This window comes from Sciurus carolinensis, chromosome 3 (genome assembly GCF_902686445.1).
Source record: "Sciurus carolinensis chromosome 3, mSciCar1.2, whole genome shotgun sequence".
Classification (NCBI taxonomy): Eukaryota; Metazoa; Chordata; class Mammalia; order Rodentia; family Sciuridae; genus Sciurus; species Sciurus carolinensis.
In genome coordinates this window covers 147,479,941-147,503,508 of record NC_062215.1, presented here as the reverse complement: position 1 = coordinate 147,503,508, position 23,568 = coordinate 147,479,941, and the positions used below count along the sequence as shown (strand labels likewise).

At 40.6% G+C, this 23,568-nt stretch overlaps 1 protein-coding gene across 1 annotated transcript in view; it reads right to left on the bottom strand.

The window, feature by feature from the left end:
• Spats2l (spermatogenesis associated serine rich 2 like) overlaps positions 1-12,038 on the bottom strand; it is a 159,553-nt gene extending 147,515 nt beyond the window's left edge. The window contains 1 exon segment of the mRNA XM_047543734.1: positions 11,941-12,038. The gene's annotated coding sequence lies outside the window, so the exon portion shown is untranslated.
• Between the last annotated feature and the right edge of the window lie 11,530 nt (positions 12,039-23,568).

The following is a 23,568-nucleotide window of genomic DNA, read 5'->3' as shown; positions in this document are numbered from 1 at the left end:
TTGATATCATTCACTGTAGCCAAAATAGTTCTTGCTCAGGGACTATCAGAACAATAAATGAGTTTATATATTCAATGCCACAATGCAGCACTAAATAACATTTTTAAAGTCCTTTAGTTTTAATTTTTGAGATAGCAGATTTATACTCTCTCCTTAAGGTTCATGATTTTGGTATAATATTTTATGTAGGCCACAGTATTAAAGTGAGGTGATCAATTGTATCAAAAGTCTAGGAAGTAAGAAACCTGTGCATGTACTGAATCCAGTCCACCATTTAGATTTCACAGGGAAAAAAAATGAGAAAGGACAAATACCCACTAGATCAGGACATTAGCAGTCATAGTAGCCAGCACAATATCTTCCACTTTTCTCTTTAAAGAGTGTAAGTCTGCCCACATTCCCGTAATAAACACTTGTCGATCAGAAGTGGCAGTGTGTCAGATCAGACTATCTCACTGCTGCTTACAGCACTTCAATAAGTGGGTTTCCCTGGGTTATGTACTAGCAATCACTATAATGTATGAAAGGCAGCCCACACTGAGAACAATATTGCCTCTAATCAAAATCATCTTTCCTTAGTGTACTAAAGCTTTTCCCTCCTTCTTGTAAGCAACAAAGGCTGCAATAAAAGAACTTCCCAAACACCTTCAGTTAAGGAAAGAATGGCTCCAACAAAATGAGTGTAAAAGAAACCTGTCTTTGGTGTGTAATTCGTTCATGAACCTTCCTTTTCAGGGCATTTTAAGTGGCTTCCTTAATTTGTAATTTATCAGCAAGAATAGAAATTAAAATTTATTTTGATGGCAGTGCACCTGACTACTCAGAGATTCAAACACATGCTTTGCTTACTGTTGCATTATCCTGGCAGAGGATGTAAACTGGCCTCCCTTTCCCCTATGGCTTCAGGCTGGACCCATAGTCCAAGGTGAATATTTTCACAAATGCAAACCATTTTGCTGAACTTAGGCAAAATATGAAGGCAGCTTCCTTCTGGTCATTTTTCAGCAATGGATGGGTGAAATCTGTGCTCTTTGGTCCAGATTTCTTATTCTCTTCCTTATCAGTTTCAGGAGAGGGTCTATATAATTAGTCAATCTAGTGAACAAATGCCTTGTAAGTTTAAGTTCCCATTTCCATAGCATTTGTATTTGAGGCCCTGGTGCTGGGCACTTTCTATTTTCTCTTAGTTAGTTATTACTGTACAGTAGGTACTACTAATTTCACTTCATACATGAGAAAACTAAAGTTTAGGAAGATGAAACAACTTGATCATTCAGCCAGTCAATTAATTACAGGAGCCAAAGCCAGGCTTTTTAAGTACCGAAGCTCAGCTTTTCTTTCTTTCAAGCAATACTGGAATTAGGAAAGAAAACAGCATTTTTGTAATGAAGACTTTCACATGTTAGAAAGCATGAAAGAGAAACTGCTGATGTTTGAAGTACCCTTTCCAGGAGCAAGGATCCTGAAAGCACACCATCAAGGCAGCCACCTTTCTCATGGACACTTTAGACCAGCCTTCCCACTGGAGACAAAGACGTGTATGTATCATAATTTTAAAAATGAGCTCACCGCTTGTCTTCCTCTTCTCTTTCCAAATGTATGTAGAAACCATCTGAAAGCAGTGTTTGCTGTCAGGGGCCTGGAACCAGGCAACAGTCAGTGATATAGCATGGATGTTGTTTGTCTCCCAAAGGTCCATGTGTTAGCAGCTTAGTCTTCAAAGTGGCAATGTTGGGAAATGGGTCTTTTAAGAGGTGGGGTCTACTGGGAAATCCTTATCATTAAGAAGGGATTATGGAATCCCAGTCACTCTCTGGATTCCTATTTTGAGATGTTTCTGTCACATGCACTTCTGCCATTTATTATGGGGCCCTTGCCAAAACTGGAGCCATGCTACTGAACTTTCAGCCTCTGAAACTGTGAGTTTAATAAACCCCTTTTCTTTATAAGCTTAGCGTGCCTTAGATATTTTTTATAGTAACCAAAAAAGGACTAATGCAGCCAGTATACAGGCAAATTATTCAATTTCAAAAAGATCTATTAAGTCTCTTGACCACTGCTGGTATGTGTCAGTATTGATGGGGCCTGAAAAGAGAGTAAAGCGATGTGGCCCTAAGGTCTGCAGCTCAGAGGCAACATTTCTGTCCCAAGGAAGCTTGGAAGATATGACAGGACTGGTACTGAAGATGATTTGGGATTCCCACACAGAACTCAAAGTAGGGTTTTGTGAATGTGGGACACAAAGTAGAACCTGGAATACAATGTAAAAACTTGAATATCCAAGAACAAGGCTGAGCTCTGGGTACTGCAGCTGCATTTGCATTTTAAACTGCAGGGCTGATCCAATGGGAAGTCACTAACACACAGATGCAAGGGAGCTGCCTCCCCCTTAAAGGACTAAACTGGTCCCAGATTCTGCAGATAACCATACCAGGGTGCTCATCACTCCTCTCAGGGCCTTTTCTGTACATGAATGACTTTTAAACTTTTGTTTTTGGCACAAGAATATTTCTCCTTAAAAAAATCTTAATACAAATGCCCACCATGTAAAGCAAAACAAATTAAATAAATAAATTAAATAAAATAAAAAAACAGCTGATCACACAGACTCCAAGAAGGAAGATTGTTCTCAGAACCTTAGGGCTCATAAGAATGCAGCATGCAACCCTCCAGTAGAGAAGACATGCAGTCACAGTGCCTATTCCAGACTTCGCTGGAATCTAATCCTCTTAACTTTTCTCTTGATTGTCTTGGTTTCTCCCAGCACCTCCTCCAGAAGGATTTCTCTCTCCTGCTCCAACCTGACAAACTCTGGTTTCCTGTCACTGGTTGGCTTTTCCACCATGAACACATACAGGTCTGCCTGTCTTTTAGGACCCAACACACTACCTTCTGGGTTTTCTAAGAGCCCACATACCCATCTTCTAAAGCCTTTTGGGTCAAATGATGCACAGATGACTACCCTCAATTTTAAAGCATAACTGACTTCCACAGAGCACTTACCAGTTTTTTTGTTTGTTTGCTTTTGAGGGTTTTTTTTTTTTTTTTTTTGGCGCACAGTTTTGTTTGATGAACAATGATTGTATGGTGTTTATGTTATTGAGACTCAAGACTCATTAATTCATTAACCTGCTCAGAATCTTATAACTAGACAGTGGGAACTGGGAATTAACTCACTGGGAAGGATCAGCGGTAGGATGGGGTTAGGAGGTCTCAGAGACCTGGCCTTTAGCTTCTCACCTGGAACCTCACAAGCAGGAAGCTTCAAGGAATATGATTCTACTTTCTCCTCCTTGATCTTCCCATCTATCTCAAATCCTCCCTCTACTACACCACCAGAACTCCTGCTTCCCACTCCTGATGGGATCTAGGAAGGCCTGCAGTGACAGATGTACTTCAATGTACTTTCTACACCGTGTACATTCTATGTATCACTCCTGCCTCTAGTGCTCAGAATCTGTCTCTTTGATTCTGAATCTTATCTAAAGCACTTTATGCCTCTGGATTTAAGAAACTGAACCACTGCTGCTTTCTGTACTGTAGAGCTGACTGAATCATTCAAGAGGCTCATGGGCTTGGCTTGTACAGGACACATTTCCTGGAAATGAGATGTTCTGTACCAGCACTGTCCAATAGAACAGTAATGTAACCCATGCAGTAACTAAATTTTTCTAGTAGCCATGCTAAAACATTGTAAAATCAATTTTAATAATGTTTTACTTAACTATATATAAAATATCTCAGCATGCAACCAATATTAAAATATTAATGGGATATTTTACATTCTTCTATTCCACATAAAGTCTTCCTTCTATATCAAAGTGAATCTCACCTTTATGTATATCCACAAGGTACTGATTTAAAAATCTAAAAGCAAAAAAAAAAGTCTTCTTTTGCACTTATAGCACATCTTGCTTTGGACTAGCCATATTTCAAGTCCTCAATAGCCACAAGTAATAGTGGCTATGGTACCAGGCACTATAGTTCCATAATCTCTCCTATTATTTCTTTCTTATAACAATTCATTTCCTGTAGCACAGATGCTATGGGCAGGAGTGGACAGTGGGGACCAGGATCATTACAGGAGACTTTGGTACGTACATGAAGGGAGCGTCCAGATCACAAAGGAGCTTTTGTGCCATGCCAGGGAGCTTAGACTTTATCCTGAAGATGCAGTGACTGTGCTGAAGGATTTTAAGAAGCAGAGAGTCGTGATCAGATTTGCCTTTTAGAAAGGCAGCAGTGTGGGGAACGGATTGGAGACAGGCCAGACAGAAGGCAGAGAGATCAGTTAGGAGACTGCTGTAATAATCCTCAAGAAAGGGCTGAGGGTCTGAGCCAAGGCAGTAATGGTGGTAATGGTCCAGACAGGAGAGGGAAGATTCAAGAGAGTTTGAAAAGACAGACTCTAAGCGGTTTAGTTGTCAAGAAAATGTAGGGATTGAGGAAGAGAGGAATCTAGAGCAACTCTTAGATTTTCAACAGTGAAGTGGATTTCAGTTATTGAGGTAAAGAATGCAGAGGAATCTGCTGGTTTAGAGCTGGGGAAGTAGAGCTATGAACTTACTGAATTTAAGGTACCTGAAGCAGTTGTAAGCAAAGTGTTCACCAGTGAATATACAGCTTTAAGAAACAATGGCATGCCAGACAAGGTGGCCCACACCTGTAATCCCAGCCAGCAACTCAGGAGGCTGAGACAGGAGGATTGCAAGTTCAAGATCAACCTTGGCAACCTAGCAAGATCTTGTTTCAAAATAAAAAAAGTTTTAAATAAGGAGGCAGGGTGTGGATGGATCTCAGTGGTAAAGCACCCCTGAGTTCAGAACCCAAAACAAAAATAAACAGCAGAAACGAACAGCAGATGATCTGCTTCAGGGCAAATATGAAGAGCAGGTGGAAGGCTAAACGCCAAACTCTTCAAACTCTTTACAGTGTGTGTTCAACAGGAAGAGAGGAACCTATAAAGAGGTCCAACACAGAATATTTGGGTAAGAAGAAAATCAGAAGAAAGGAGTGATTCTGAAAACAGGTAGGCAGAGTTTCATGTAACAAAGAGTGAGCTATACACCAAATGCTGTGCCAGGACAAGAAAGAAGAGAACCCTGGATGATAGATCTGTAGGTTTGAAGAACATGGGTGGCCATCATGAGAGGACAGAAATGTAGAGGGCTGGTGGTGAGGTGAAGGTGAAGAGGTACAGGCAATGCATGAGGAACCGTCCCTTAAGAAGCTACCTTCTAAAAAAGAAGCTACCTTCTAAGACCAGGAATGAGACGGATCAAAACCAGGCCAAGAGGGACGGGGCCAAAGGGATTTTGTCTGTCGTTTTCTGTTTTTATAAAGTATGAAAAAGACATATGCATGCTTATGCACCAAAAGAAAAGGTTGGTTCAGATCCTGAAGAATAAAGAAATAAGGAAGTAAAGTACCCAAGGAAGCAAGAAGGGATGGCATCCAGAGAATTCACTTAAGACTAGAAGAAGGGAAAGGGAAGAGAGTGGGAAAGACCCTTACATTTATGAGGATGATGGAACATTATCATTGCTAACCTATTTTTTCATTAATTTGAAATTTAAATACAGTACAATAATCTCTTGGTATCTGCAGGAGATTGGTTCCAGGACCTGCCTTCACCCCCAGGTGCCAAAATCCATGGATGCTCAAAACCCTATGTAAAATGGCATAGTCTCTGCAGAAGAACCTACACACATCCTCCAGTGTACTTTAAATCATGTCTAGATTACTCACAATTCCCAATACAGCATAAATGCTATGTAAATAGTTGTTATATTGTATTGCCTAGGGAATAATGACAAAGAATCTTTTTCCAGCATTTTCAATGTGTGGTTGATTGAACCTTTGAATAGGGAACCTGTGGCTGCAGAGGGCCAACTGTATAATTACATGTAAAGGCTTTTTGGTTCTTTAATAATACTATGTATCATGCATAGAATCAGATAAATGTTGAACACAGGAAAAATTCACTAGTTTCAGATCTGAGCTTGGTATAAGCCTTTCACACACCTTTGGAGTTCACCTAAACATCACCTCAGGCAATGTTCATCACCTGTAGGGCCATGGAGGTAGTTTGTAGCTTGAGGCCTCTCTGACGGTTCAGAGAAATGATCCATAAATATTTTCAATGTCAGTGTGCATTACTCACAGGATGGCAAGAAGAAAAGCAGGAGCTTGGGGAATCAGACACAGGTATCCATATATCCTTTATGTTCATTATCAAACACTGCAGATCCCTATTGCCCAGGAGAACTATAGTTGGGTTTCAGTTTAGAAGCAGCAGTAGTGTAATAGAGAACTGATGTAGACTTTTGTTTCTGGGATGCCTGTGTTATTTCTCCTGCTAGACTACGAACTCCTCAGCAGAAATGGTGCCTTGCATAAAATAAGCCTTACTGAAGGTTTAAAGGATTGAATTTTGTCCTGAATACAACACGACGGATGTGGCATCCCTACATCACTTTTTACCTTTAGACAGTTTGCTCAGATGATTTTTTTTCAATTTATATAGATGCTTTTAAATGAAAAGGTTAAGCAATCTTGAAATGCAGTTTGGAATTTTAGGACTGATTAAACAAACTTTTATATAACTGATAACTTTAGCCAAATTGTATCATGTATAAATACTGGCATCAAGCCTGATGCTTTTATTTTGCTCACTACTGGGACTCTACCTTAAAATAACTGTAGCCTTCTAAACTCCAACTCACAACTGCCAGACTCCATCATTATCTCAACTCTGGGAAATGCCGAGTCCTCAAAATCCTCACAGCTGATGAATGGAGATGTTGATTAGAACCAAAGAAGAAAAGTGAGAGAAACTCCTTGACAGATGCCTCCTTCAAATGTCTGTCCCTTTTATCCAATTTCAACATTAATTTCTATGTTAACAAATATTTATTGAGGTCATGACTAAGTTTTAGGTTGTGAGCTAGGCTCTCAAAACACATTGGTGAGCAGCACAGGCAATATCAAGGCCCACCATTTAAAAACAAATCACCCTTCTACGTTATTCATTCAACAGGAGTACTTACAAAGTGCACGCTATGAGCAGGGCCTATAGCTGGTTCAAAGACAGAGTATGAGGTATGTCAGTGCCCTCAAGGAACTTGCAATCTCGTTGGATAAGCAAGAATGAAGCACACGACAGTGGAAGGAGGATCTATGGGTCTAAAAAAATGATGCAGACAAAAGGGCAGAAGAGGAAGAAACCAGTAAGAATAACAAGATCAGAACAAGGCTTGAACTTGAAGAGTGCAGTCAGGTCAGAGAAGAAAAGGCATTCCAACGGGCAGAGTGTAAACAAAAGGGAACAAGATAAATGAGCGTATCATCTAAGAAGGGCAGTGATGCTCCAACTAGGAAGAGCCGAAGTTTCACGCTGGAAAGAAGTGGAAAACAAGGCTGATATGTTAACCATGAGTTACATGAAAACCAGGTTGAGAGGTTGAACTGTATGCCAAAGGCAAGAGGACTGGGCAGAGCTGTGGGAAGTATTTGAAATATAGGCGCTCCTTGACTTACTGTGTTGGGGGGCTAGGTCCTGATTAATCCATTATTTGTACAAAATATCATAAAAGTTGAAATCGGATTTAATGCACCTAACCTGTGGAATATCACAGCTTTTCCTACCTTAAACCTTCTCAGAACACTTAGCCTACAGCCTGGCAAAATCCTGTAACACAAAGACTATTTTATGACAAAGCATTTAATATCTCATGTACACTATTAGATTCAAGTATCCAAAAAGCACTGGCAACACAGTACACTGTAGAGTATCCATGGCTAACTGGGAGCCACCTGGACACCAATGCCCGGTATCAAAAGAGACTATCATATAACACATCGATAGCCCAGCAAAAGGTAAAAATTTGAAGTACAATTTTCTACTGAATGAGTATTGCTTTCACACCATCATAAAATTGAAAAATCCTAAATCAGACCATACTACACTGGGGATCATCAATATTGCAAGTAGCACGAATTTTAGAATCAGCTAAACCTGAGTTCAGCACAGTGAGTGTTATTGTGAGGCATCCTTGGAAAAGAGTTCTAAGAAACATTATAGGGAGGTTGATGGGGTGGAGTGCATAGAATGGGGAGATGGGGAGATGCAATAACAGACCCGAATGTAGAGGACTGTAGCAAACAGTGATGGCTGATGGCTGATTTTAAGGGGAGTGAAAAACGAAAAGGAAATGCGGAGGCGGACTCTTGGAGAAACTGTTACAAAGGAAGAATTAATAGGACTTGACATAGTTTTCCTGAGGGAAAAAGGCAGAAAAGAGTCAGTTTGGGTAACGAAAAGTATTAAGCGATGGAAAGTCTTTTCATCATCATGGGAAGAAGTTTAGGAGATAATACAAACAGCTTGTTATCAGACCTGTAGCCTCTAACCTGACAGTAGGACACCCCCAAGGAAAGTCTATTAAGCAAAGTGCTTGTATTGGTATTCGAGATAAGAATATATGATGTACCAATAGATATATTTAAAACTTATAATAACAAATACTAGTTATTAAACAAAAATAATGAAAATTATATAGAGAGATATAGCTTTGCAGATTATTTTTCTCAGCTATGGTACTTAGGGAATCCTATCCATTACTACAAGACTGAACGAATAAACTTTTGTAGAAATTCAACATATGGCCTATTTACATAACAAGCATCACAACTCCAAATTAGCCATTTTGATGTATCAAGGAAACAACACCTTCATAGCAAACTATTTCAAAAAAGGGAAGTAAAAAGTTTGTTTTTCTTCCATAATTATGTTTACTGGTTTATTAACTGTTTGTATCATGAAAATCCTATTTTACTTATGTGATTACACTCTAAGGGAATAGTGATGGAATGAATTGATTAGGTGAATTATGCTCACTCATTTAGGGATCAACACAGACCCAATTACTTAAATCTTATCTATATAATATGTTGCCCTTACAAAAGCTACTGTCCTATGTATAGAAGTTATAGCAATCATCAGATTTAATTATCACTGTCAAATAATAGTAAAAGTCTACAGAAAATGACCAGAGAAACAATAGGAACAGTGACTAAGCAGTACTTGTCTGATGCATACAAAACATACTCCACTCTTGACATGTGATAAGATAAGCAACAATAACCTAAATCTTACCAGGAGCGACTTCTACTTCTTCCATCTTATCAAAACTTTTAAAGTTCTTATTCTGGCTCACTTCATAAGAGGCCAATTAGAACTGAATAAAGGTAACAATGAAGACCTCCAACATACAACCATTAATGAACACTCATTGTTAACAGCAGCATGATTTTCTGATCCTAGACTGAGAAACTGATAAAAACTAGGACTAGAAGCAAGACATTTCTAATGTTTAATTTCTGGTCCCAAGTATTACCATTTACATGGCAAGGTGACAAATAAGATGCTTCAGATTGATAAGTGTTTCAAAGATGGTCAGGGTGTTGCCTAAGTATTTTGCTTCCCAGATCAATACTGAAGTGGAGGAATGTCTTCAGAAGCAAGCACATACTATTCTCCACAACAGCCATTTGAAAAATGGTGTGAACAGAAAAACTAACAATTGAAGACTTTCCTTAGGAGCTTTCCCAAAACAAAATGAATATGAAAGGAGTATTGATCATTTTGCCTATCTAAAAGAACACAATAAAATAAGTTGATTGTTAGGAAATCATTTAATATTTTCAAGGAGTAAAGAAAAAAATTGCCAATTAATACACCCTTTTCCCAGATGTTCAGTTTTTGCTAACCTCATAAATATTCTCTGCATTCAAGTGACTGTATTTTTATGAAAATTACCTTGGGGCTAGTGTCTGGTTTATGTGTATTTTAAAGCCACAAGGATATAGAATTTGATGTGTTTTGTTCTGTTTTTCCATAAAAAGGTTTTAACTCAGCTTGAGTTTATTCTGAAACTCTTAATTGGAGACTGCAGTAGTATTTGCCTTGTCCAAACAGAAAATCATTCCCAAAGTTGATTTTTCCCCAGTTAAAGAACCAGCCAACGTCATACGCAGATATTTTAAAACATTACAGTTACCTGATAAGACTGTCCCCATCTACACAATACACGGCTTTCTGGTTAAATAACAATTTCATAAGGCCTATTAAATACTTTAACCAGAGGCAACTTTATTTTCAAAGAGTATCTTTCAAAATAATTGGTTTTACTACTGAATAGTCTTTTCTATTCCTGACTTCCTGTCCCTTCTTTTCCCTGCCATATTGCACATCTGCTTAATCTCTGGAAAACAAAATCAATCAGAGCAGCAATGAATCGTTCCTTTAAGACAAACTAAAATGATGTTAGAAAGGTCACACGACCTTACTCTTTCAAATACTGTTAAAATCTCTTCTCTGCAAAGGTTCCAAAATGTCCGAGTTGTTTTTTCTTCAGATCTATGGGCTTTGAGAGGAGGTTGGTAAATATTTCAACATTTTTTTTTTAATTTTTTAAATAAGTGAAAACATTACACATAACATTTCATGTAAGGAAAGAAAGAAGCTGTGTTTGAAGTTCAAGGGTTTTCATTAGTTCTCAAGCTAGAGACGCTGTAAAACACTCAAAGGAAAATGCTGTACAGAAAGAATCTTTAATGAAAGTGTCAGGTCTCCAAAACCTTGGCATCTGCTAAAATCTGGATTGCTGGGAACCGAAATGCTTATGAAGTTCACACACACACACACACACCTCCAAGCACTGGAAACCTCTACTCGCGAAGATGCGAGGCTTCAGTCGCACCCAGTCCAGGTGAAGCTGGCCCTTCACCCCACGCCTGCAGTAGCGTGGACCAACAGAGCTGGTGCGAGCGAGCAGGGCGAGCTTCCCAGACACGCGAAAGTGAAGTGTGTCTAGAGAGCGGGAAGAATGCTCTCCGCGTCTCAGCAACAACCCGCGGTCCTGAGCTCCCGGGGTCCGCCCGCCCAGACGCTGTGGCGCGACCGCCTGTCCCGCGGCCGGGGCCCAGCCTGCCATCGCGACGCGTACTCTGGGCACTACGCACAGGGGATCTCCCGGCATCCCGCTCCAGGCGGGCGCGGACTTTCCGCGACCCGCGGCCCCCGCACCCTGCCGGGATGCAAGGGCTGGAACGTCTCGACTGACTCGGGCAGCCCGGCGGCTCCGAGGTGGAGGGCGGCGTGCGGAGGGAGGTGGGTGGGTCACACTCCCGTTTGGGAGTGCAAGGGGGCGCCCGCGCGGGAGGAGGGCAGGCGAGGGAGCGCGGCCGCGGGCCATTCAGATCCGGGGCGGGCGGGTCCACGTCGGAGCGCGGCGGCCACACGTTCGCCCGGGGCGCGCAGATGTGCGCTGGAGCCAGCGCCGCCTCCCGCTCGCCCGCGCCGGCCGGAGAAAGGAAGGACGGCGACCTCCGCGTCCGGTCCGCGCCGCCAGCCCGCGTCGGCGCCGAGCGCGGGCCACACCCAGCGCCGCGGGAGGCGGCGGGGGCTGGGCGGCCGGGACTGCGGAGCGCGCGGCCGAGCCGAGCCTCCATCCCCGCCGCGCAGGCCCTGCCGCGCCTGCCCGCGACCCGCGTCCCGGCGCGGGCCGGCGGGTGTAGAGGGGGTCCCGGGCGGCGGCGGCCGCGGTTCCTGGCTTACCTCAATGCCGAGCGTCGGCTGTCCCGGGCCGGGGCCGGGGACCGGGGGCGCGGTCGCCGGGGGAGGCGCCGCGGCAGTGGCGGCCCCTGCGACGCGGAGGGCGGGCCGAGCTGGAGCCGCTGCTGGGCCGCGCACCGTCCGGAGCTCGCCCCGCGCTGCCCGCGCTCGCGGCGGAGAGCGCAGCCGGCTCGGTCCCCGGACTGGATTCCTTCACTGACACAACTCCGGCTCGGCCGACTCCACGCAGGGACACTCCCGCCCCTCGCAGGCTGCCCCCGCCCGCCGGCCCGCCGGCCAGCCCGCCCCTCAGTGTCACTCACCAGGCGCACACACCCCGAGCCGGCGCCCCTCGCTCCTGCTCGCACACAGCGCTGCTCACGCCTCTCTCGGGTTTTGTATCCGCTCACACGCACGTTCTGACACAGATCCCGTCCCTCCACACGCCCTCCCTAGCTCCTTTCCCACCCTACTTTCTAGAAGAATCCCCATACAGCTTCCGCACTTTGCTTGCTTGCCCCACACCAACCTCCTTGCCTTTCCCCCAAACCTCCACCTCACCGAAACTCCCCCCGTTATTCAAAGATTGTGTTACAACCCGCAAGAGTTGCAAAGGAATCATCCTTCCCTATCCAGGAAGATGAACTTCGCTCCCACAGCACTGTCTGCAAATGCAAGATGCTTCTTCTTTTAGAAGGTTGTAATGCTTTCTGGTGACAATCCAAGTTCAAAATGTAAACAAAGATAGCCTATTGAAAATGACCCGAAAAATCAGGCACGGAGAAAGTAGAGTCTCGGTCTGACCTTGCAAATCCGGCTACACCGGAGTGTTCTGGCCCCTTGCCCTCGCTCCTGGACTCATCCTGGGTTCTATACGTGGGGGGCGGGGGGAGGCGGGGAGATAACCGAGTTACAGTTAGACGCCTTGGGCATTGGCCCGTGGGTTTCTGCCTGGGAGTGTAGGAGTAGGGAGAGTAAAGGCAGTTTCTCAATCATTATTCATGATGGAAGCACTTTAGATAACACACCTCTTCCAGAGGCAGCAGAGTGAAATGCAGGCAGCTCTCCAGTTTATTTTTGAACAGAAACTTCCTAGCCTCTCTTTTTCTCAATACCAGTAACTGTTTCTTGGTGACGGCATGTATGTCAAAGCCCCTTACAAATATCAGACCGGAGTCAGTTATGCCTCTCAAGCTCTAGAATGTGAGAATCCCTGAGTGTACAGCAGAACTGCCTATCTTCCCATGGTCAGAAATTCATAATTTGAAATAAAATACACCTTTTGGGTAAACTTCAAAGCTGCTAACAAAACGTGCCTCTGTTGACAAAGCACAACCATAATAAACAAGAGAGGAGCTAGAAGGAAAACACTTATTTTCTTCCGTAACTTGCGCTGATTGTTCTTGCTACCTAATAGTCACACTGGATTGGCAAGTGGATCACGAATTCATTTAACTAAAATATTGGTTAAATTATGTGTATTAGCTGATATAACCCTTCAAAAATTCCCATCAGGTAGCTATTATTTTTATCCTTTTTTACAGATAAAGAAACTGAGTCACAGAGAGGTTAACATTTTTTGCTAATAAATGTTGGAAGAAGAATTCAGCTCAGAGACACTGGTCTCACCTATGCTGCAGATGGGAAAGTTGCTTCTAGAGGTCTTACCACATGAAGGACAAACACCATCTTATAACTTAGTAAATTTAGGTGGAAGAGGTAACTTGTAAGAATTTGACTTGGAATTGGATGCATATTTTAGTTGGGTTTGTTTTTTTTTTTTTTTTGGCAAAATAATTCACGTTAAGTTTTGATAGGGTCGTCTGCAATATAATTAGAATTCTAAAATGAATAATAAATTGTTGCTTTTCTAGGAAGGGCTTTGAACTCAGTCTTCATTCCATTATTCTACCAGTTTATAATCTTTCCAGAACTCCAAATCCAACTTGCTTAGTGAGGTCTGACCAAAAGAATACTTTCAAGAACTGAATGTGACATGTGAGGGCTGTTCCCAGGAAGTAGGTAGTGGCCAAGAATAACTGCTATGTGTTCTGAGAGGAAAGATGTTAAAACACTGAGTGATGAAAAAACAAATGGAGAATAGTAGTGTAGTAGCAGCACTGTACCACATGCTAGGCTAAAACTAATTGTCTACAGGGAATGGAGGCCTCCTTCCATAGAAAGGTAAGTATAAAGCAACCGTGTAGAACAATTATATCTTTCAGGGATTAGCAAAGGGATTCAGCAAAAGAACTCAGATTTAAAAGTTTTATAAACAGTTTCAAATCAAACTTAGATGCATTGCTATTCAAAATAATTTACTCTGGAAAAAATAAAAACCTTCAGTGTCTGGAAGAGAGGGTTTAAATGCCTATTGAAATAAAATATTCTTGCACATCAAAAAACAAACAAAGCAGTACTTTGATAAGTCAAGAATGAGTGATTTTCCTATTAGTAAAAGATATAAAAATCTAAAGTAATAGAATTGACAATGATAGATATTGGTGTTTTCACCATATGTTGGAAAGTTTGTTTGAAAAAATTAGTTTGAAAATTAAAAAAAATTTTTTTTTAGATATTGATAGACCTTTTACTTTATTCATTTATTTATATGCGGTGCTGAGAATCGAACCCAGGGCCTCACACATGCCAGGCAAGTACTGTACCACAGCCTCAACCCCAGCCCCCTGAAATTATTACTAGGAGATTGTCTGATGTTAGTATGATTCTGTTGTTCAACATGATTCTCTATGATTATAATCTATGAATCTCTTTTTATTATTTTCTTAAAAATTGTTTAAAGTGCAGGTTTTTTTCCCCTAAAGTAAATGTCTTCTGAGGAGTGAACAAATATGTTAGTTTCTATTTTCTAATATTTCCATGTAGGTAATTTAAACCTGTACCTACTGCTTTCTTCCGAATTGCCACCTACACCTTTATCCAATGTGCTTGTAAGCATGCGAGTCAATAAAGCTGACTCTTACAGTATTGATTCCAGCAAAACGCCATGTTTCTTGCCTTCCACCCCAGATTTTGCTGGATTCCTGATTCTCCTGATTCTAGGCATAGTCATTGAGAGCAGAGTTCACCTTCACAGAAGTAGCTTAGATCCCAGAAGCTGGCTTTAGGCCACAATTGCTTGTGTAGTATCTATTTGAATTCTGATATCTGAACAAGTCTTGTGGTCAGAGAGTGATTTTAGTTGCTAGGTTTCAGATCTCTATTCAATATCCAGACCTGATAGAGATCAGGGATCCTGGACTTTGACTGGGTGTAGCCACTAGGTGAAATCTGGGTTATCTCCCTTAAGGGAGGGGATGAATGTGGTGTGTGTGTGTGAGGGTGGGGGGATTTCATTAGGGCTGATGACAGATACTCCTTCAAAGCAGGTTGTGGGATTGCACTTCTCTACCTGACTGAAGTAGAGTAGAGCCCTGCAGGTTGCTTCAGCCAGTGAACAGTGGATAGAATTGATGAATATCACTCTGGGCAGAAGTTGGGAGCTAGTGCAAAGGTCACCACATTCTCTTTTCCTTCTAGTACTGCCAACAGCAAGCTGCAAGGTGATGGCCAGTTCCAGAGGCTGGAATATTGATGACTCTGAACAGTGCCATCCCTCTCTCCCTAGTGGGCATGCAGGATGAGCAAGAAATAAAACACTGTTCTTTTAAGTCCTGAGTTTTGGAAGTTGTTTTATTCTGCTGTATAATATAGCCCATGACTATTAAAAAACAGAGAGGAAGAAAGAAATGAAGAATCGTAAGATGTATTGTTTCAGAATGGCTAATCATTCCCTTTCCTCCTGAGCACAAAATTAATTCACGTTTCCTAGCTTCCCAAGTTGTTGGGTGAGGCCTTGCAACTGCGTTCTGACCAGTGGAATGTAGGTGGAAGTTTTGTCCTCCACTTCCAGGCCCCACCAGGGAAAACCCCGTGTCATCTGTCCCCCTCATGTGGAAGTAAGGCCCTTGAGATTTTAAAGCAAGAGTCAGCAAATCATTTCTACGAAGGGCTAAATAGTAAATATTTTAAGCTTTGTTCTTCATGTGATCTCTATCACATGTATTCAACCCTGCCATTTGATGAGAAAGCAGCCAAAGATACTGTAAACAAATGGGCATGGCTGTGTTCCAATAATACTTTATTTTCAAAAACAAAAAACAAAAAACAAAAAACAAGGGATAGACTAGATGTAGGTAATGTCTGCTGATTCCTTATCTAGAGGAGGGTAGAAGTACAATAGAAGGAGATTGGGTCTCTGAGTCACCCTATGGTAATCTACTGGCTGGACACCCACAGTGAATTGTTCTTTGAGTAAAAATACCTTCTGAGTTCAGCATAACAAATACCTTATCTTACTCCACATTTTAGAAGAAAGTGCAGATGGATTAATAATCTCAATATTTAAAAGAACTATAAGAGACTTAAGAGACTATTTTACAATATTGGTTATTTTTCACCACAAAAATCTTTAAAATTTTGGTACAGTGAAAGGTACCAAAAACGAGGTTACTTAGTGGGAGAAAATATATGCAACATATATACACAACAGGAAAGGGTTAATATACATACTGGCAACTTCTAGAATTCACTATGGACAAGAAAAGCAGTAAGATAAGAAAATGGACAAAGAGTATGCAGAGGGGATTCTTGAAAGAAGGAATGTGTGCTAATAAGCATATGAAAACATACTCAACCTCATCACTGATCAGAGTGTAAATTTTAAAAAGCATTTTTAAAAATTTATCAATTTGGCAAAAAATGCTTTAATATCGAGTGTTTGTGAGTATGTCTAAGAAACAGGAACTGTCATACTTGACTGACTGAAGTGTGAATTAATAAACATTTTTTGGAAAGTAATTTGCAGTACTTATAAATATTAAAAATACATGTAACCTTTGACTATACATTTCCACTACAAATTACCTCTCCTGCAGAAATACCAAATGTGCAGAACACATTTACGTAGAACATCTATTGTAGAATTTGTAAAAGAAAAAAAAAATTCGGACTGCATCTCAACATTTACATACAGAAGAATGGCTACATAAATTGGGCTCATCTACACTGTGGAATAATAAATAACTTGAAAAATGAGAGAGATACATGTGTGTTGATGTGGAAAAGTACCCACGATATATTTTTGAGTGATAAGAGCAAGTCAGAACACTATGTACAATATAAACTCCAAGAAGTGGGGAGGGAGGATGGAAATCTACATGCCTGGAAGGGTATTCACTCAGTGACTTCACCTTAGGGTGAGGCTGAAGGTGGGCAGACTTCCACTTTTAATTTTGTACACTTCATTTTTCCCCCATGATATAACACTTTTATAATCATAATATTATTTAAAAAGTGAAAGGATGGAAAGCAAGAGAGACTGAAAGAAAAACCCATTATGGACACTGGCCAAAGCCAAGGGTTTGAGCACTTGTGGGCAGAGGAACAAAGACTTGTTGGAGACTCGCTGAGGCAAATCCAAAGGAATGAGTCATTCCCTTGGTGTTCCAGTGCAACAGATCGAGTGATGACCTGGAACCAGGGTTCGGCTTGAAAATTTTCCAGAGAAGATGAAGAATTGGGGGTGAGAAGAGAAAGCATAACCTAACCCGCCTAAGGGCAAAGCACACTGGAAACAAAACCCCCAAATGTTGTACTTTGGCTGAACTTGTGAGATTATCTTTTTACTGCTTCAGACCTTTTTAGGTTAAAAACTTTCTCTTAGAAGATGTTCCTGAAATGAACATACACCTAACGGAAGGTTGGGTTTGGTTTTAAAGGTAAATGTCACTGTGTATTCTAGGAAACTGATTCCAGGCTCCATTTACCTTGGTTGTGGCAACAAGAAGACAAATGGCACTCGTGTGTGTTATAGGTGAACAGGCTGTCGTTCATTCAGGAAGCACAATTTGCTCTCTGATGTGCATTTAGCATCTCTGTTTACCAAAAGCAGTTTTGTCATAAATGTGCTATTGAACATCTTTCCTATGTTTATTAACCATTTAAGTAATGCCATACTGATCTATTACTTAGCACAGTTTTAGCTATTAATTATAGTTGCACTCTAAAATTCCTCACATGATTTTATTTTATTTCCTTCATAAACAAAGGACCACTAATATTGCTTTTGGATACCAAAAGGTTTAAGGGGTCTTCTTGTGAACCCAAACTCACTGAAGAGAAACCTTTGGCTTCCTCTGGGTCATAGCATAAGAATGAGCTGAAGGCACATGGACACTCTGAGTGTTTTTGTCTGAATCCTCCCAAGTGTGGGAATGGCCTTGCCTAGAACGAACTCTGGCATGTGAGTTATGCTTATGACACTGACAGGGTGTCTTAATTTGCTAGAGCTGTGATAACAAAGTATCACAGACAGGGTGGCCTAAACAACAGAATTTCCTCTCAGTGCTGGAGGCTGGAAGTCCCAGATCAAGACATCAGCAGGGGTTCCTTCTGAGGGCAGGAGAGAACCTGTTCCAGGCTTCTCTACTGGGTTATAGATGGCTAAAGTCCCTTTTTGTCTCTTTACGTTGTCTTTCCTCTATGCATGTCTACTTCTATGTCCAAATTTCCCCTTTTCATAAGAACACCAGTCATATTGGATTAGAGTCCCAGTGATCTCATTTTAAAGATCCTATCTTCAAATAAGATCTGTTAAGACTCTAACAGATCATTTTGGGGAGGACACAATTCAAAAATTCAACCCATAGTAGATGGAATAATAATTGATAGAGTGAGATTGAGCCAAAACCTTCGACTGGTTACCTAGGGTTCTTGATCAGATCCTACTACTCCCATGTTCCACAGCGTTTTGCTGCCCTTGTCCCGTAGTCCTTGGATTCATGTGTATTGCTCCATCTTAAGTAATTGTAATTGTACATATATCTCTTTTGCAAGATTTATTCACTCCCTGTGAGCAAGGACCATGCCATTTGTTCCTGGTGTCTAGCACAGTGCCTGGTGTCTAGCACAAGGTGAATGAATGAATGATTAATGGCAATACAACTCTCACTTTTTATAGAATGTCATTTGTCTTCCTGATGGCACATCTAAGTATACGTGAATCTAGACTGACCTCTGAGAAACAAAATGATGTGCAAAATTGAAAATTTTAAAATTCCTTTTAAAAATGTATCACAGTGTGTTGTAGGCAGCAACTTTAAAATAGGAAGGTAGAATAAGAAAGTTCAAAACAGGGAAAGGGATCTTTATATTCAGCTTCTTCATAAATGAAGCAAGTTCAGCCAAAGGATACTGCGCCCTACTTACATTAATAATGAACTTCAGATTTAAAGTCTAATTTAAAAATTACTGGTAGAGAAAGTGGAAGTGCTTCTGTGGAGATTATTCTATGGTTAATAAATAGGATTCATGAGGAAGGCCTACGGGAGCTGTGTGTTTTTAAAACCTGAAGAAGATAAGTCAGAAGGGCAACTTACTAATAGTCTTCAAGCGAAAACACAAGGATGCTGATGAGCTTTTCTGCCTCTGCTGAAGACAGAACGAGAATAGTTTATGCTACAGCATGCAAGCGTTCAGTTGACCATGAAGAAGAATTTCCCAACAGAATACTAAATATAGGGATGGCTTGGATTTTAATACCAGCTGTGGTTTTACATACAGTTCTATCATTTAAAGTATATTGGGCCAAGCCCTATCACACTTCTAGCTGTGAGACCTTGGAAAAATTACATTTCACCCAGAGTCAGTTTCCTTACTGATAAAATGGGTCTAACATTAGTGTCTATCTGGTAGGGTTACAAGTGGTTGAAGTAAAGCATGTGGCACAGGTCCTGGCACATTATTTAGGTGTTCAGGAAATAACATCAAAAATGAAAATGAGAACAAATATTTGTTAATTATTAACTACATGCCAGTCACCATTCTAAGTGCTTTGTGTAATATTTCATTTTAGTTTCATAATAATTATGTGAAGCAGGTGCTTTCAGTTACATGTTACAGATGAGAAAACTAAGGCACAGAGAGTTGAAGTAACTTGCCCCAAATCACAGAGCTAGTAGGTGGCAAAGCTCTAATATGAACCTAGACTGCCTGTATCCAAAGTATGTGCCTCCAGTCACTACCATATTAATAACCTCTAATGCTTATAAGCAAAGAAATATTAACTTTTATATACCAAAGATTAACATACTCTTTACAAATTCTATTGAGTGGTTCCCAGGCCTTCCTCATCCTTCCTACAATTTTTCCTTCCATGTTTTGAATAATTTTATTTACTGACAGACTTCAAGGATAAGTAACAATTCATTTTTCAATGCTATTAATCAGAGACACATGTAACACAGCTCCTGATCAATACAAGATAACAGCATGATCGGAATTGTTGTCGTTCCTGCCAAGGGCAAAGCAACTTGGCATTTTGGTGTCTCGTGCAGTTTTATCATTGCACAGGTTGCATCAGGCTTTCTGAAATACCTATAATAATTATTTGGTCCTTTTCCTGCTGATACTAACTTCATAGTAGTTAATATTTTATGATAAGTCATCTCCGATACTGATAGATGAATTCCCTCTACTAAAAAACACCATTTTACATATGTAAGCTTTCCCCACAAATGATACCTCTGTATGATTATATGTGTTCTAAAGACAGACAGATGAACTATAGCAGTAGTTCTTAAATAGTGTCCTTAAATAGTGCAAAAGTCCTTTAAGAACCCACAATGTACCTTAAAATACATATCTCATTATCACATATCGCAGGCAATTGTTTGAATGTAGGAGCCAAAATGCTAAATCACTGGATATAGCTGAGTGTGGAAGGGTCATCTGCACCTGGAGGCTAAGGTAGACTGAAGAAAGGAGGATCTGGGACGAGGAACATTCATTGTGTTGTGTGCATGGGCATGCAGACAAAGCAATCAGGGGGAGAAACGACCAAAGGCCTACTGGCGAACCACCTTTCAGTAAAAAAGAAAGCCCTGATTAGTAGCAGTTTTCAATTTTCATGTTGTGTTTACTATTACCATGGCCAATTTCAAGCTATCAGCAGTTTGCAAAATTATGTTTTTATATTTATATTTATTTTTAACAGCCATCTCTTCCAAGCCAACATGAGCCTGCACCAGCAAACCCCCTGGAAACAAACAAACTTGTTTATCAACACTCTCAGGATAGAGCCTGGAGATGCTAGTAATGAGAATGGTGTCTGACAGGCCAGGTGATGGAGAAAGTCAAGGAAATATAATTTCTAAGATAAAATCAAAGGCTGAAGACTTTTGTAGCTGGAAAATGATTCCGTGCCAATGAATCTATAAAGAGGAGAAATTTCTGCAAGTAGCAATGTACTTGCCAAACTAGGAATGAAAATCTTGGATACAGGGGTATAGTCTCAAAGTAATGACTGATTAGGCAAAGAACGAGAAGGAAGAAGATCCTGTAGTTGAAGCAGGGTAAGGATCTGCTTGCCCTAGACCAGATGTGTTTCTGTCTGACCTAAGGACTGACCATCACTGTCCTTTTCCCACTTTTGCCTCTTATGCAATAAGCCCATCATCCCCTCCCATAGGGAACTGCAAATATCTTTGGCAATACTGCAAAGAACAATTTACCAGGAATTCATACACATTTGGTCCAAGTCTGGTACCAACAGCATGGAAGGCCAATAAGAAGTAAGCAAGCAATCTAAACAAATATGGTGATACAGCAGAGCTATAGAAACTAGAAGCACACAATATTTTGAGACCCAGGTGAGTAGTCAGCAGACAGTCAGATGTCTAGAGGTCCATCATCATATGGTAAGGTTGAGAGATAAGACAGGGCACTAGTACAGGGAAAGAGAGTGGATGTAAGGAGAATTTTTTGTCTAGGCTGAGCAATTATGTCAGAGCAATTATATCCACCCCTAACCTACTCTTTCCCTCTTACTGAGAACTCTGGTTTCATTCGGCATCTGTAGTTCAGTCATATAACTAATTTCTAGTCAGTGGAATAAAAGTGGAAGTTGCAAGGTGGTCTTTTCTAAAAATTTCTGTGAAGAAAAGGACAATTAGCTGCTCTGTGCTTTTAGTTCTTCTGCTTCTCCTTTTCCTTGCCTTTTTCTTGGAAGACAACATCAAATGGCTAGGACTTCAATGATTTGAGCCATGAGGAAACCTTGAAATTAGAAACCAGGGCTACACAGATGGTGTTCTAGAAAGAAAGACACTTGGTCCTAACTGCTGACCACTGAGAAGTCATCATGAGCATTCCTGGTTGAGGAAATTTTTTAAAGTCTGCTATTTCCTACTTTGGTTACAAATAGTCAGTTGAAATTCTGACATCACCAGCTGACAAATAAGGTGCTAAAAAAAAAAAAAAAAAAGGAATCAGAGATGGGAGATTTATTTCCAGAATTCTAGTACAAGAGAAATTAAGAAGCATAGTTACCAGAGCTAGAACATAAGATGAAAGCCAGACTAGCAACACTCTCAAGACCTAGTTCTCTAAAGAAAAGATCTACTTAAACCCAAATCCAGAGGTTTAAAAAGGAGTATTTCCTGCTGTCAATAAGCCATAGGCAGGACAGCAGAGGACCTGGGAGAGCGGTCAAGTGCCTGCAGCTGTGAGTGGAAAGGGGCCATCCCAGGGCAGGGGACCTGGTAGGTTCAGGCAAGGCTGGATATCTTCAACCAATAGGAAAATTTCATTATGTACTGAGGTATAATTAACATACATTTACAGCACTCAATCTGAGAGGCTTTGAAATATGCAATAGCTTTTAAGCTTTCACCATAATTAAGTTAGGGACTGAATTGTAACTCCCAAAATTTCCTCTTTGTGTCTCTTTGTAATTCTTCCCTCTCCCCCCAACCCACTGCCAAGCAACCACTGATCTAATTTCTATTTTATTATTATTTTTTGACTTGACTCTTTCACTCAGTGTGATTATTTTCAGATTTACCTGTATTGCTTTACATGTCAATATTTCATTCTTTTTAATTACCTACTAATACTCTGTTGTATAGGTGTACCACAGTTAGCTTTTTCATTCGTCTACTGATGGAGACTTACATTGTCTCCAGCTTTTAACGATGATAAATAAAGCTGCTTTAAACATTTATTGAAAAATCTTTGTGTAGACATGTTTTCATTTCTCTTGGGTATATAAAAATAATGGAATGACTAGATTATGTAGTTGGTGTATATTTAACTTCATAAGAAATTGCCAAACTTTTTCTAAAGTTTATGCTACTTTATGTTTACACTAATAGTCTATGAGCATTACCATGCTCGATATGGTCAGTTGTTTTGCCATTCTAATAGATATGAGTGCCCTTTCATTGAGGTTTCAATATGTATTTTCCTTTTCTTTTTTTTTTTTTTGTACTGGGGATTGAACCGGGGGGAACTTAAACACTGAGCCACGTCCCCAGCCCTTTTTTTATTTTTTAATTTTTATTTTTAGACAGTTTGCTAAGTTGCTTAGAACCTTTCTAAGTTGATGAGGTTGGCTCTGCATTTGTGATTCCCCTCCCTCAACCTCCCTGAGCCACTGGGATTACAGGCATGTGCCACCATGCCTGGCAATTTGCATTTTCCTAATGACTAATGCCAAACATTTTTTTCTCTGCTTATCTGCCATCTGGGTATCTTATTTTGTCTTTTTAAAAAATGCGTTGTTTTTTTATTGAATTTTGCAAACTCTTTATATATTCTGAGCACAAGTTCTTTATAAGATATTTGCTTTGCAAATATTTTCTTCCAGTCTGTGGCGTGTCTGTTCATTCTTTTAACTGTGTCTTATGAAGAGCAGAAGTTGTTAAGTTTCATGAAGTCCAATTTGTTCTTTTATGGATTGTACTTTTGGTATCATACCCAAGAAATCTTTGCCTAACCAACTATTTTTGCCTACATTTTCTTCCAGACATTTTATAATTTTAGATTTTACATTTGGGTCTGTGATCCATTTTGGGTTCATTTTTGTATATAGTGGGAAGTATGGATTAAAG